The sequence below is a fragment of the Sapajus apella genome, unplaced genomic scaffold (genome assembly GCF_009761245.1).
Source record: "Sapajus apella isolate SASKATOON/1434 unplaced genomic scaffold, GSC_monkey_1.0 scaffold36, whole genome shotgun sequence".
NCBI classification, from domain to species: Eukaryota; Metazoa; Chordata; class Mammalia; order Primates; family Cebidae; genus Sapajus; species Sapajus apella.
The window spans coordinates 7105899-7121754 of NW_022436976.1; positions in this window are offsets into that span (position 1 = coordinate 7105899).

Here is a 15856-nt window from a genome sequence, read left to right on the forward strand (position 1 = left end):
GACTAATGTTGGGCTTGAATATTATTGAATTTATGATTTTGTGTTGATACATAAAATTACACACAAAAATTTCTATTCTCTCTGAACACAATGCTGACTTATTGACTTATTTATTCAACAAACTATTTATAATCTAAAATGTCCTGGGTACCCTATGAGACAGTAGTATGCAAATATAATTAAGAAACAGTTCCTGTGCCATTAATAAGCTCACAATCAGATAGATAGATAGATAGATAGATAGATAGATAGACAGATAGATAATGTTTAACAAATGTGCTGTAATACTCAATAAAGATAGTTTATTCTCAGAATAAAGAAGAGGAGATAATCTGTCTTGAAATGGGATAGAGCCAAGAGCGAGGGAATTTTTAAAGGATTAGAAAATATTAACCAAACAAGAGGGAATGACAGGAACAGCATTTCAAGCAGAATAGCATTGCCAAAAACATAAAGGCATGAAATATTTTGGTTCTCATCAAGATTACAGTTGCATAAAATGAAGGGAAAAAATGGAAAGATATGGATGGCAAAGTTCACATTATGGAGTGAATTAAATGGAAAGCAGAGGAATTGGTAATTATCTGATGGCAACAAACAGCTACAGAATAGCTTTCAGTAGAAAAGTTATAATAATTAGATTTCTGCAGTAGAAAATATTCATATTTAAGAAATGAATCTGAGTTAACACAACTGCTGGCACGCGGTATTCATATTGCAACACTTTCTATTGCTAGTTTTGTGGGTTTGTTTTGTTTTGTTTTGTTTTGAGACATAGTTTCCGTCTGTAGCCCAGGCTGGAGTGCAATGGTGCAATCTCGGCAAACTGCAATCTCCTCCTCCTGGGCTCAAGTGATTTTCATGCCTCGGCCTGCAAAATAGTTGAGATTACAGTCATGCAACACCATGCCTGGCTAATTTTTGTATTTTTAGTAGAAATGGGGTTTTGCCATGTTGGCCTGCCTGGTGTCAAACTCCTGGCCTCAAGTGATTCGCCTGCCTCGGCCTCCCAAACTGCTGAAATTACAGGTGTGAGCCACTGTGCCTGGCCTGTTGTTTTCAAATTCATGATTCTTAAGGGAACGTGATGCATTATTTTACTGTTCACCAAAAATCTTACTCTGTGGCTCATGGAAACAATTATGTGGCTTTCTTTGGCTAAAAAAAAGAAAAAGAAAACAATGTGTTTCCAGACACAAAACATAAATTTTAAGAATTAATATGTGGCATACCTAATCTCTTTCTCCTTTATCATAAGCGGCAATGTGATGCTAAGTTACTGAGGTGTTTGGATTGTTTGTCACTGCACAATCTAGGAGATTCTGACTGATATAGAAAGTTTGAGGTTTGTCATTGTAGTGATGCTTCCTCTCAGACTGGGAAACTTTTAGTAGCCTGCTTGATCTTACTAGTCAGATAGCAATATAGTCTATGTCATGTTGCTTCTCCCAAATAAGCTAAATGATATAGAGAGCAGCGATTAAAGACAAATGAGATTCTACCATCAGTTATATTGTTATTTATGATGATGAGAAATTGATTTGTGTTCTGTATTTCTACAGAACATTTGGATACAAAGGAATATACTTACTCATTTACAGTCAATTCTCTTTTTCCACTGTAGGTATACTTTATAAAGTCACCACACACACTGACTTAGTGACTACTGAACTGCTGCTCTAAGGGGCACTACAGAATTAGATGTCTGGAAGACAATGGTCACAACACTTCATCAACCAAAACACCATTTGAGTTGTATGGGTAATTCACTCATGTTAAACACATCAGTCTCATCAGCATTGAAAATCTGCTCTTCCACGGAATGCTTTTTCTGTATTTTCTAAATTCCTTTATAGCCTCCTGATCTGTAGAACATACATAATCTGTAATTTTAGCATTTTTCATGCATAGCACATTTTGAAACATGAGAGCCAGTCCACAGTAGCAGAGAAAGGTTTAGTAATTTCCTGATACTGGGTAAGATGATCATAAATTTACTTGGCTTTCAGTGTCATAATGCTATCCACTTTTTTTTTAAATCAATTGAATTTAAATTTTAAGGCTTTTTAAGTCTTTATCATAGCTTCATCACATACTGTAGCAAACACTTTAGCAGTTTCTGGAGCATTCTCATGTACAGATTGATAAATTTCTTCTTTCTTTTTATGGATGTATTATATTGCTCATTCATTAACATTGAACTCACGACCAACCGTACTATAACTCATGTCTGAACAAAACTTACCTAAAACAAATTCTCCCCACGTGGCACAGTATTGCCTTCTTGCATTTGGCGACATTAGACAGAGCTTCAGCACTATGCTTGGGGGCTATTTAAACAGCAAAAATCACCTAAAAAAATCACAAAAACACAAAAAGTGTGGCATTAAGTAGACCTCAAAATGAACACTTGTTTGCCATATGAGCAAAACTTAAAACAAAAAGGCAGATTCATCTTGTTCAACCCCAGCTGGGAACATGCCCCTCAAGGGACTCAAACTTTTGGCTACTCTGCACATGTCTGCAAATGACCCCAAAGCCCACAAGCATTAATTTTGGGGCTACAAAGACATTTTAATGAGTAGACAAAATTACAAATACAGAATCTGTGTATAGTGGGGATTTCTGTTTCTTTATTAAATATATTGACTTGCATCTTTTGAACAAGACTAAATCAATACTATGAACGTACTGTGGAAAATAGGGCCACAACCTGATGAAGGTCTGGCCACCTAAATTCTAGAGTTCACATTTAATACAAAGGGTAAAAATCATGATGTCAAATTAGGTTTATTAAATTAGGCTAATGTTTTTTAGCTACCAAGTAATTAGGAACAACTACTTGTATATCTGTTGGTGTTTAATGAAATAAATGCATTAACTATAGCATACTTTCCAAGCAGAAGCAGTGTCGCAAACTCTCATTACATATAGAAAAAGCATCCAGTCCACTAACAAAGATTCATCAACATTTGGCAACAACCAAATATATATCGGATAAACAATATAATTGATATAATTACATGTATAGTGTGAGAAAGTAAGTTTGTGGCTGTACATTTGATCCTAGCATCTGACTGAGAAATGCAGAAAGTTAAGCAAAGAAGTATGTTTTTAATATTCTTTACAGAAAGTATTGTGGGGAGTTATTTCAGGTCTAAAATATAGCAAGGGTAAAATTAAAGCAAAAGTATGGGACCGCAATGGAATTAAGATGAATGGATCACACCAAACAGGTGTTTACTTACTTATTTGTCATTACAGGCATGTAATAATCGACAGTAAAATTGTGGCTCCATGCTGTGTGAGTTCTTACACAAAATGTCAAATTTCTTAAGCTTTGAAGAATTTAGTGTCAATCAATCTGAAGAAAAGACACTGTTGATTTTGATCGACAACTAACTGATTTTAACAGAATATGATATCTAACTTGTCACATCACAGATCCGATGAATGATTAATTTTGCCTTCCCAAATACAAAAAGATAAAAGTCAATGAAGTATGTTTTCTGCACCATTATTAAAAACACTGGCATATTAGGATGACATCAATTGTGAAATGAAGGACTTTCTTCACTTTCTGCTGGTAGCAGGACTGAACATACATTTTCCAAAATCAACTCTTCAGCATCAGGAGTTTTGACAGCACTGAAGCGGGAGGGAAAGCATTTCTATTCTCAATAGAAAGTATAACCACAGGTATTGATGCAGTTATAGCTTGAAAGCATATTCTTATGCATTGAAAATGACTCAGTAGGGAAATGGTGTGGGTTTAAGTTTTGATAATGCCACAGCAAAGAACAGAACAAGAAATTTAAATTGTATGCACTTCAGGAAAATAAGATTCTATTTTTACTTTGCAACTCTTGACAGGTAGGGCCATATTTGACCCTTGGTTGACATGTACAACCCCCACAACATTGGCTAGATTACAGTTTACTTGTTGGAAATTGCACTGCTAGCATGGTTAGCAACATTCAAAAGCCATGTGAGAGGTTGTATGAGACAAAAATGAGACATCCTCCTCTAAGTCATTTTTCAAGAAATTATCCCGATATTTTTATTCTTTTTGCCTCTACACTCTCCCATACTATAAGCTCCATGCTGTATATGATTTTTATTCCATGCTTGTCAAAGTCAAAAATTCAAAGAAAGGAGAAAACAACAACAAAAAGTACCCAGTACCTTCCCACAGTGTTTCACAGCAGGCAGAAAAAAGGGTGAGATACTGGATTTTTGTCCCACAGGATTTAGAGATAAATTCTTGTCCTTTGACATGGAATTTGGTAAATACAAACTAGCTAGTATAGTGGTTGCTACTGGCTATTTACATGAAAATATCTTTGAACTGTTATCACTTGATTTAAACTCCCTTTGTAGAGTCGTATAACCACCAGGGGAATTATGTTGGTGAGTTTTGAGAACACACCCACAGTCACAGTTTCTCCCAGGATGTCCTAGGAGAAGGCAGGTAAGGGACTTCATTCTTCCATCAGTGGGAGTCAGCAATGAAGAGCTGCAGAGAGGACTTGCCCTTCTTTAGACCAAATGAAGTTTAGGATTTAGCAGATCTCTGGGAAAATCCAGATAGCAGAAAACAGTGAAATCCCTGGAGAAAAGAACAGCCTGCTGTTTATGATCCAGGGGGACCCACCCCTGACCTGCAGGATAACTTCAGGATTAAGCTATACCTCAGTCCTCTGGTTGGGAAGGGCTTTGATTTACACACAAGAAAATCAGGTGACATCAGGATTCTTTCTCATTCCTCAGTAGAAGGGTAATTCTCTCCAGTTTGTTATCAACTAAATCGCAAGCACAGATATTTCTATGCCTTTATTCCAAAATTTATCTGCTATTTTATAGACTCATATGGTTGCTGATAAAACATTAAAAAGTAAAATAATATATTATTTGAAAAGACTGGGGGGAAATCAAGTTTAATTTGAAGTACCAAAAATGAAATACACATGGAGAAGCAATTAGAGCACAAAATATATTCAACGACACATATTATATAATTTTTGAGTGTAAAAACTCAAGCAAGGAGTTGGAAATTAGAAGGATCACTGCCAAGATGAGATCTTGTAATCTTGAAGATCAAGTAGAAAACAAAATTTTACAACCCTAATGAAAAAAATTTTACAGCACTAATAAAAAGGAATGCAGCTGAGCACAGTCGCTCACACCTGTAATCTCAGCACTTTGGGAGGCCCAGAGAGGAGGATTACTTGAGGCCAGGAGTTTGAGACTAGCCTGGGAAAACATAGTAAAATCCTCATCTCTTAAAAAAAAAAAAAAATTAGCCAGGCATGCTGACAAGCACCTGTAGTCCTCATTCCCTGTAGTCCTTCTTTGTCAGTAGGCTGAGGTTAAAGAAACACTTGAGCCCAGGAGTATGAAGTTTTAGAGTGATCTGTGATCATGATTGTGCCACTGCACTCCCACCTGAACAACAGAGTAAGACCCTGCCTCAGAAAATAAATAAAAAGGAATGTAAGTCTTGATGGAAAAGCTAACAGGTAAGAAAGGCATATCTAGGGACTTATAATAGGAGTGCCAAAAGGAGAAAAATAAGAAACAAGTGGAAAAATAATAACTGGCAATAAAAGTAAAAAAAAAAAAAAGAAAAGAAAAGAAAAGTCCTGAGCTGAAGTTTGAAATTGCATGTGGAAAAGACTCACAAACTTTCAGGCAGAATTAATAAAAATTTCTAAATTCCACATTAAAAGATAAAACTTTATCCCCTAAGATGAGGGGAAAGAGATTATATATTATAATATGTGAATCAGATTAGCACTACAATTTTCATCTGAAGCACTGAAAAGCTATGAAATAACAACTAAGGATTATTGAGCAGAGATACTATAATTCCAGGATCTTATATCTGATCAGGTCAAAAACTAATAGAATTAATAAAATAATTTGGTATAATGACTAGATACAAGATCAATAATACATATTAATAGGCTTTCCTAGAATAGATTTAGCTACTTAAAATGGCAAATGGTCCATTTACAATCACATTAAAACTATAAATAATATTGGAGCAAACTATACAATAGAAGGGTAGAGTCCATTTAGAGAGAACATTAAATGCATAAGGGCATGAAATAGATCCTAAGTAAATGGAAAAACATGTTGTATTCCTGCATGGCAAAACTCAATATCATGAAAATATCATCTCTTGTATGTGTGTGTGTTTCATAATTCATTAATTCAATAAATATTAATTTTTATTACTTTGTATATTGAGAATTCAATGATAGAGGTGGGATACAGAAAATAAACTAAACAAACACACTATATGCTAAACAGAGTAAAATGCTATGAAGAAAAATAAAGCAGTGAAAACAAACTGAAATTGTTGTCAAGATAAGTTTCTGATAGCGTAGTCAGAAGAGGCTTCAGTGAGAACATGACATTTGAATGCAGACCTAAATGAGATAAGAGAGCAAGCCATGTGACATCTGATTAAAGAACCTCCCAGGCAGAGGAGGAAAGTACAATGTCTCTGAGTTGAGAGTATGTAAGACACTAAGATAGCTGAAGTGGAGTAAGCAAAGGGTAGAGTAGTGAGGGAGAACCAGCATCTATCATTGTAAGTATTTTTTTCATTCTGAGTAGGATAGAAAGTCACTGGAGGGCCTTAGCAGAGAGAAAGATGTTCTGAGTTTTTACAGGAAAACTCTTGTTGCCCAATTGACCATACGAAGGAGAGCCAAGGCAGAACAGGAAGGACAGCTGTGAGGCTACTGCAATTGTCCAGGTGAGAAATAAAGGTGGCATAGGCCAGGTGGTAGCCATGGATTTTGTGAGATGTGATCATATCTTATATATGTATGAAAGCTAAAGCCCTGGTACTGGCTGTTTGGTGTGAAGGAGAGTGAAATTAAGGATGAGATCAAGTTTCTGGCTTGTGTACACATAGGATATTATCATTAACTGAAGCGCGGACGGCTGCAGCAGAAACTCAGTGTTGGACATGTTAAATGTGGGTTGTGTATTTGAAATATCCAAATGAAAATATAGCTGGTAATACTTGAGTCTGGTGCTTGGGGAAAAGATCCAAAGCTATTACTATATAATCCAATTATCGTTCAAATGAGGGATATTTTGGAACCTTCATAAAATTGATTTTAATTAATTTAAAAGTTCATTTGAAAGAAAAATACCTGTGAAAAAATATAAGAATATTATTATAAGAAAGACTGTACACAGATATTTGCCTTACCAGGTAGCAAAACTTAGTATAAGCCCAATATAATAAAAATTGTAGGTCTTAGGAATAAAATTGTATCTGTATTAAAGAACTTACAAAAATAAAAACTTATGTATATAAGAAAATATACAAATACAACAATGTTACACAAATTGTATGTTATACAAATATAACATTGCCTTTCCAGTAAAAAAATGAGTTATTTATTAAGTATTGCTAGCATGTCAAAGAAGACTATTCTTCATACCCATATATAGAAATATGATTATATTGCAATTGTTATATTCAACATAGAAAATGTAAACATTAAAATTTGTTTTAATCAAGTTTAGTAAAGTTTTTCATTCCAAATTTGAGAAAAATTGATTATTTTAAAATTTAGAAAAATTAAGAACTTTCCCAAATTAACGCAGCAATTTGACCTGTAATAGACCACTATTAAATGGTCAACTAGAATGTGAATCGGTCATGTTCCAAGGCATAATCTTTTATCCCCACGCTAAATGATGTGTCCGGTCTTTCCTGAAATAACTGTGTTTATAAGGTACCATTTGATGATTTTGCAGCAGATGCAAGATGAGGCTCTACAGAAATTTTTGACTCCCAGTCTTTGTATTAAGACCATGCTGCCTTTACAGTTGGATGCAGTGACATTTTTGATCTGTATTAGACCACCATGGGAAGCTCCATGTTATAAGAAAGGAATCTTCAAGCTCAGGCTTAAATTGGAGGTTCTCAGCAGACAAGGCGGGAGTCCCAGGTCCCTTGATTTCATTTATATTTCTATGATTTTTCACAACTGACCATCTCGAGTCCTGAAACTTACTGAAATGTTTGTCTCCACACTAGTCTACCTCTTTCCATATCAACCCCTATGATACTCATTCAATCACTTTCTTTTTCCCTATATGAAGACCACCTACTCAAACTGCTTTGCTAGAGCAATTAGGTCTCCTATGGATATCTGAAAGGTCCCTTTTATCATTTTTATGAAGAGTGCTAGGAAAGCTATAAAACAGTGAGAAGTAACAAGAATCAGTGTGATAATGGGGGATCACTGCACCTAAAAATCTCATTTATGATCTTCATGGCAAACATTCTATGTAATAAAAAAGTATAATTTCTATGTCTAGAGACTAATTTTCCTCCTTCAGGCAAAAATATTTTACGCAATTCCCCGAAGATCACTTCCAACATTCTATAACCTATGCTTGAAAAAATAAGACATAATGCTTCCTAAAGCAGATATAATCATTAACAAAATAAGTCATTTTGAGGACAGTCTTTGTCAGTTAAAATTTAATCAATTTCCATGTAGTTGAGTGGCTTATCTTTTTCCTCAGTAAAGTAGAAATCTGGATTTTGCCTATGATTGTTTTGTACTTTTTAATGCATGTTATAAGAATGACCGTGGACATTAAAGAAGCCTGTATGTAGGTAGGTAGGTAGGTATGTACGTATGTATTTAGACATGGAGTCTTGCTCTGCCACCCAGGCTGGAATGAAGTAGCACCATCTCAGTGCAACCTCTGCCTCCTAGACCCAAGTGATCCTCCCATCGGGGCCTCCTGAGTAGCTGGGACTACAGCACCACCACACCTTTTTTTTTTTTTTCTTTCTTTTTTTTTTTTTAGTAGCAACATTATTTTACCAGGTTGCTCAGGCTGGTCTCAAACTCCTAGGCTTGAGTGATCTGCCTACCTCAGCCATCTGAAAGTGCTGGGCTTACAGATTGAGCCACCATGCCCATCCTCTAAGAACCCTAAGTTTAATGCAAGCATAGAGTTATAAAACTGGACATAAAATTGTATTATGGTCTGAAACATTCATACTCTGCAACTGAGCAGAGTATGAACACATTCCAGACTCAGGTTGATTCAACTTCCACATCTACTTTAGTCCCTGGGTGTAATTGATAGGCTGATTGTGACTTCTCCAATGCACACATACATACTTACCTCTCTTAACCATAAGAATTTTATAAACTCCCAACACAATATAAGTCCCTCTATTGTCATTAAGTCACAAAACCACAGTGTAAATAGAGGGAAAAAACACACTCCTAAATACGATCTTTAAAACACTAGCTCCAGAAATACAAAGTAGAAAAATGTATCCCCTCACAACAAACCACACATAAACTCAAAGCTGAATAAAAGTGCAGTAGTAAAAAATGACAGAAACTATAAAGGTTCAGACCATAAAATATCCTTGTTTCATGTTTCACATTTCTTTGAGATAACCTGCAACCTTCACTGGTAATATGCCTGTAAAAATCGGAAGTGAGTTATTTGAATTTATTTTACTGGATACGGCTTAAAAATCACTGCTAAAGGAATTCTGACATTTCCCACAAGGAATTCTGGAGAGTAATGACATAGGAGAACCACAATTGCAAGATCTAGTTATGTAGAAAAACTGGAGCCACATCTCATAAAGACTGACAAATCTCCCAGCTGAAATTAGACTCTTCCACCCATATTATTTTGTATGTTTGCTAAACATAGTGAAGCCACCTCGGTGGATGCCCCACTGGAATCCCCTTTATTGGCTGATACTCTCAACCCCTGTTGAGTGCACATACAATCTTTTCCAAAACCTTGCCCTGGACTGACAGGGCCAACTCCTCTCCACAGATCTGAAGGGCTACATCCCTGGAACTACTACCCCTGGCTGCAGGGCAGAATTCCTGCACAATGCAATTCACACTCCAGAATACTCCCAGGATAAGGCTAAGCACAAAATTTACCTAAGGCCAAATTCTGATCAGCTCTTTCCTCTTCTGCATTTTTCCCCCTCACTCATGCCCAGATTTTTCTTAAAAGAGCATTATTTCAAGCTGGGTGCTGTGGCTCTCGTAATCCCAGCATTTTGGGAGGCCAAGGCAGGTGGATCACGAGGTCAGGAGTCCGAGATCAGCCTGACCAAGTTGGTGTAACCCCATCTGAACTTTAAAAAATACAAAAATTAGTGGGACATGGTGGCATGCGCCTGTAATCCCAGCTACTCGAGAGGCTGAGGCACGAGAATTGTTGAACCTAGGAGGTGGAGATTGCAGTGAGCCAAGGTCGAGCCATTGCACTCCAGCCTGGACAAAAAGAGTAAAACTCCATCTCAAAAAAAGAAAAAAAAAAAAAAAAAAAGAAAAGAAAAAGAGCATTATTTCAATAAATTTAGGAATCTAAATTCCTATTTTAGGCTCAGCTTCCAGAAAACACAACCTAAGATACATAATATATTTTTTGTTCATAATTAAACTATTAATATACATGTTTATTTTGCCATGGGTTTAAACTCTGAAAGAAAGGGATAAAACTCATATCCATCTTGTGAAAATAAATTTCTTATTTGTTCATCCAATACCTACTTCTCAACCACCAATCATCCCATCTTTCCTCTTCTATGTAGTTTTAAATCCAAAGGCAGCCCAGATTAGGAAGAACATTCACTTATGTTGTCTCTGGTTACTTAAAAATAAGCTTGCTTATTTTTCACTGCCTATCTCATGTCTTTGTCATTGTTTTCTTACCTGACCATTTCCACCTCCCCTAATAGCCATCCTATATTAAAAATGAATAAAATAATTTATAATTGGATAAACAGTATGTTGAGTATGTACATATTCATGTACAAGCATAAATACTTCTATCCACTTAGAAAACAAGTATATCTCAATCTTGACCTTGTTAATTATATATTGAAAAAGAAAATCAGGAACTGCATCTTCTTTTCAAAATCTATGGTTTTGCAACAGCTAGAAAACATTGTACATGAACTTAAACATGAACTACAATATGGTTTGGATCTGTGTCCCTGTTCAAACCTCAGGTCAAATTGTAATCTTCAATGTTGGAGGTGGAGCCTGCTGGGAGGTAATTGGATCCTTGGGGTGGATTTCCCCATTGGTGCTGTTTTTGTGATAGTGAGTTCTCACGAGATCTGGTTGTTTAAAAGTGTGTGGCACCTCTCCCTCTCTCTTGCTGCTCCAGCTGTGTGACATGCTAGCACCCTCTTCGTATTCCACTATGATTTTAAATTTCCAGAGTCTTCCCTGTAAATCAAGCAGATGCCAGAATTATGCTTTTTGAAGAGCCTGTGGAACCTCGAGCCAATTTCTTTATAAATTACCTAGTCTTAGGTATTTCTTTATAACAGTGAGAGAACAGATGAATACAAGTTCCAACCTTCTAGAGATTTGTGTAATAGAACAACTTTATCTAGAAATAAAATAATAGAAAGGCCATGGTGATACTATTTTTTATTGTCTCAGTAATATTACTTGCCTTAATGGACTGACTTTACAAGTTATTTTAGTAATTTGAATTAATCATTACCTGCTGTTTTATCTTACAATATGACTATCTTGTAAAGAGTGGCTGCCTCCTTTATTGATTGTATCTTTGAGTGCAACTCTTACTTCTGGCACTCAAGCAGATTATTGACATTCAGTCAATGTGTCTTCAATGTAAATTTATTGCATCGTAGTTCAGTTTGTCTAACTCTAAACCACATTCGGTTGTTATGTAGACAAAGATAGCTCCTCACATTCCATCCACCAAAGTAAAAAAAGAAAAAATCCATATGGAAAAAATTTGTTTCTAACCAAATCTATGACGAAAAGATTCTTCTTTCCCCATGCAGAATTTCCTTAAAAAGGAGGACGAAGAACAGAAAATAAAAGGAAAATTTTTAATAGCAATAGCATATTAAATTTAACAGTTCTCAGAACTTAAAAAATAGATTTTTCTATTGAAGCTAGATATTTTAAAAAGTGATCTAAAATAGTGTGTTTACTAGTATGTAGTAAAATGAGTATAGAAAATTACATTAATTTCTTACTAAAATCTCTCTTTAATCTGCTTTTTAAAATTTCCTTTCCAACTTTTCACAAGGTTGCTAAATTTTATATTGAACCAAGTCTAGGCACTGGTTTTGGATTTTTGTATCATTTTTTCTTTGTTATCTAGGGTTATAAACATATTATAGGTCAAGAAAAAAGTTCTCCTCTGATGGACTTCTACCTCTACTGGCCAGCAGAAAAAACAACTTGAGTGTAAATTCAAAACACTAATCTGATTTCTCCACAAAAATTAATACAGGAATCCATGTATTCTAGCACAGCAGAAATCTACAAATCTGTGTTGTCCCCTTTTAAGCGCTATTTAAAATTATTTTATCTTTTCTGAGCTACGTGTTGCATCCGTTCAGGATGCAAATCACTAGCTTTATTTGGTGTATATACTTCTCACATGTTCTGGTAAATAAATAAGGAAATGAATAAATGCATTAAGAAAGAGAAAAACAGTAATTTTAATGAAATTGATATTTCAGGGTTTTTTTACTAACACTACTAAACTATAATATAGTCACAGAGGATTGCATAATTGTTGCAAGCATATGTAATAAAAATATAATTCTTAAAAGTCTATCATTCTGTTTTCCTTTTCGCTGACTTATGCATTTCATCTACTCTAGCCATTGGCCATTATATAAATGCTGAATCTATGAATCGGATGGCATTTTGATATTTTATACTAGTTATTGAAACATATTTTGCACTCATAATTGGTGTCTTTTTAAAATTTATTTCACTCTATTGAAAAATATCATTGAAAACAATCAGCTACTATATTAAGGTTTTTCCTTGCATGTGTATATATTGGTACACACACACACATATATCTCCTACATATTAGATGCTTCCCTAACATTTTAATATACACTTCATGTGGTTAAATTAGTAACATTCTGAAATACTTCATGATTTGTGATATTAACAAAAAAAATTGCTGATGAATAAGCTATGGATTTTTGTTGTATTAATGCGCTTAATTTTGCAGAGAAGTTTTAGGTTCATAGCAAAATTGAGAGGAAAGTACAGAGCTCCCATATGCACGTGCACAGCCTCCCCTATTCTTAACATTCCCCACCAAAGTGGTACATTTGCTACAATTGATGAGTCTACATTGACACATCATTATCACCAAAGTCCATTAATGCTTACTCTTGATGTTGTACATTCTATGGATTTCAACAAATGTATACTGACTTTTAGTCACAATTACAGTGTCATACAAAGTTTCGATGCTCTAAAAATTATCTGTGCTCCACCTATTCATTCCTCTCACCTAAACTTTAGCAACGATAGATATTTTACTGTTTGCATAGTTTTGCCTTTTCCATAATGTCAGATAGTTTGAGGATAAAGTATTGAGTCTTTTCAGACTGGTTCTTGTCACTTAGTAATGTGCACTCAATTTTCTTATTTGTATTTAATTTGTTTTATTTTGCATTTCTTTGAAAAGCATATAATATGTATCATCTTTTCTATGTACTTATTTAACATATGTATATCTTCTTTGATGACATCTTTTGCCCATTTTTTAATTGGTTGTTCGTTTCTGTATTGTTGAGTTTTAAGTGTTCTTTTTATATTTTGGAGAACAGTCCTTTATCAGATATATCTGTTGCAAATATTTCCTGCCACTCTGTGGCTTGTCTTTTCATTTTCTTTACAGTGTCTTTCAGAGAGCAAACAGTTTTAATTCTAATAAAATCCAGTTTATCAATTATTTCTTTCATGGACTGTGCCTTTGGTGTTGTATCTGAAAAGTCATTGCCAAACCCAGAATTTTTTTTCTACATTATCTTCTGGAAGTTTTATAGTATTGTGTTTTACCTTTAGATCTGTGACTCATTTTGAGTTAATTTGTGTGAAATGTGTAAGGTCTATGTCTAGGTTCATTTTTTTTTTTTTGCATGTGAATGTGCAGTTGTTCCAGCACCATTTATTAAAAAGACCTACATTTTTAATAAATGGAGGTAGAACAACTAGGAATTTTGCTCTTTTGCCAAAAATCTGTTAACAAAACTGATGTGGTTCTACTTCTGGGCTCTCTGTTCTGTTACATTAATCTGTTTTTATTCTTTCACCAGTAGCACACTTTCTTGATTACTGTAGCTTTATGGTAAGTCTTAAAGTCAGGTAATATTAGTCATCCAACTTTGCTCTTCATCTGCAATTGAGCTATGTTTTTTGGATGATAACTATATGTCCAACTACAACCTCTCATTTAAAAATTTGCTCAAAATTGCTTTATTAATTAATGTGTAGATGGTGACACATGACATCGGTGTAAATGGCACCATCCATGCATTAATCATAGTATTAATCATTAAGCTTTAACAAGTCCATTAAAGCTATAATGGATCATGTCATATAATTCAATTCCAAACAATTTTAATGACTATTTAAAGATACAAAATTAGAGTAGGTTTCTCAAAAATGAATGTGCATACACTAATAAGGAATTCATGTATACATTAATCTGATTCCTTCTTTAAAATATAGAGATTGATATATTTTAAAGGCTCAAGACAGATTTGTTCATTGAAATTCAATTTACCAGAGATCAATTTGATATAATATTTTTAATCACAGCCAAAAGTAAACAAATTACTAAATTGACCAAGGAACCATGCTCTCTTCTTAAAACTGTCTTAAAGGCAGAGGAGTAGGCCAGGCATGGTGGCTCATGTCTGTAATCCCAGCCCTTTGGGAGGCCAAAAAGGGTAGATCACCTGAGGTCTCGAGTTTGAGACCAGCCTGACCAACACAGTGAAATCCTGTCTGTATTAAACATACAAATATCAGCCAGGTGTGGTGGCAGTTGCCTGTAATCGCAGCTACTCAGGAGGCTGAGGCACAAGAATCACTTAAGCCCAGGAGGCAGAGGTTGCAGTGAGCCAAGATTGCTCTGAGCCTAGGTTGTGCCACTGCACTCCAGCCTGGGTGACAGAGCAAGGCTCTGTCTTAAAAAAATATATAGAGAACTAGATACTTTCTTTTGAGGTATGGATCAGAAAAACATTTGCTTTTTACTATAAATCTTTGAACTAATTATTTTTAAGTTGTATTTATGAATTTCAACATATAATTTTTAAAGAAATTCTTAAAGCCCACTTCAAACAATTCAGTATAAATATATTTGAGATGCATACACACATATATATGTGTATATGTGTGTAAATGTAGTTTTATGCAAATTACATCTACTAGACATATATGTATGTGTGTGCATGTGTCGTATATATGTATGACTGTTGTTTATGGAATCTGTGATAGCTGATCTTCAAATAGGCCTTTAAGAACTACTGACATATAAAACAACACATCTGAATTATGAGAGAAACTTGAATACTTGCTCTTCTGTTGTTTCTAATGAGATGTAACTGATTTAGGACAGAACCACTAAGTCAAAGTTGAGAGACACAGTGCCAGTGATTTTTAATTAATACTTGCATGTACCTATGAGGCCACTGAATGTAAGTTATATGTTTGAGAAATACGATTTGCTATTACATAGAATAAATAGTTGGGAAAAGTACCCACTATGACAGATAAGTCCTAATTGGTGGTGGCAGGTTGGCATGACCACTGCTTCTCTAACACCATTCATTTTTGATGGTAAGGGTTAGTTATTCTCTGTAAAACTAGATCTCAATAAGTCATTACAATGGAGAAGGCAGTGGTGCAGTTAACACAAAACATTAACATTTTCAAACATAATCTGTCCCTGCCTTTGAAAGAGTTTTCTTTCTAATTATATTTGTTTGGCAATGCCCAAATTAGCTTGT